The sequence below is a fragment of the Antrostomus carolinensis genome, unplaced genomic scaffold, assembly GCF_000700745.2.
Source record: "Antrostomus carolinensis isolate BGI_N321 unplaced genomic scaffold, ASM70074v2 scaffold3483, whole genome shotgun sequence".
NCBI classification, from domain to species: Eukaryota; Metazoa; Chordata; class Aves; order Caprimulgiformes; family Caprimulgidae; genus Antrostomus; species Antrostomus carolinensis.
In genome coordinates, this window is record NW_010304350.1 from 171,268 (window position 1) to 172,160 (window position 893).

The window sequence follows — 893 nt, forward strand, 5'->3', positions numbered from 1 at the left end:
CCCAGGCCCTTTGTTGAGCCAATGCACCTCGCTCACCCAAAAGAAGACAACTCTGTGTTCATTCTTCACTGGGTTAGCAAATCAAATCAGTTCTCAGCAGGCTGGCAAACCTAAAACTGGGGTGAGCTAAGCCCAGACCAGCTGCTGGCAGGTCACCAGACTGACCCAAGCCATCTCATGAAACACCTGGAAGGCACAAAAAGCTACAACTGCCATTAGATAGATGAGTAAATGTGTTTCCGTCCTAACCACAAGTTAGCAATCCTTTTACACAGATACTACATTCTTAGATTAATATTTTAAGTTCTGTACATACTTATGCAGTAGCTGCACAAAGGCCAAGGTGTGGTTCAGCATAATGCCATTTCAGTTCTCTGTATTCAAAACAGATGCATTTTATAGCACTGGAAAGGTTCAGGCCGATTAAAGTGAAAAAAAAAAAATCAAACTGACTTAATCTAAAGGGAGCTAGGAGTATAAATAGCACTTTTTTGTGGGGGGAGGGTGTGTGTGTGTGAGAGAGAGAGTATGGAGAGGATAGGAATAAGGGTTACAAAAATTGCAAAATACTGAGAAAAAGATAAGCAATGAGCCACTGTGAGAAATGTGAGCAGAGCTTATGTTGGTATAGATGCTCATCTGATCTGTTAACTGCTCTGCTCTTCTAGATCAGGCAATGGGGTTTGGACATTTGATACAAGAGGTTCCCAAAACCTGAAGACTCTTGTTATAGGGGGAGAATGGTACCAGATATCTAGGCCCTTTCCATTTCTTTTGTTTAAATACATTTTCACAGCACGAAACAGAAGGCAGCACACTGTTCACTATATTCCTTTTAAAGGTGGGGGAAGCCTGAGGCACGGTAGGACGATGTGACTGGGCTGTAAAGTCAC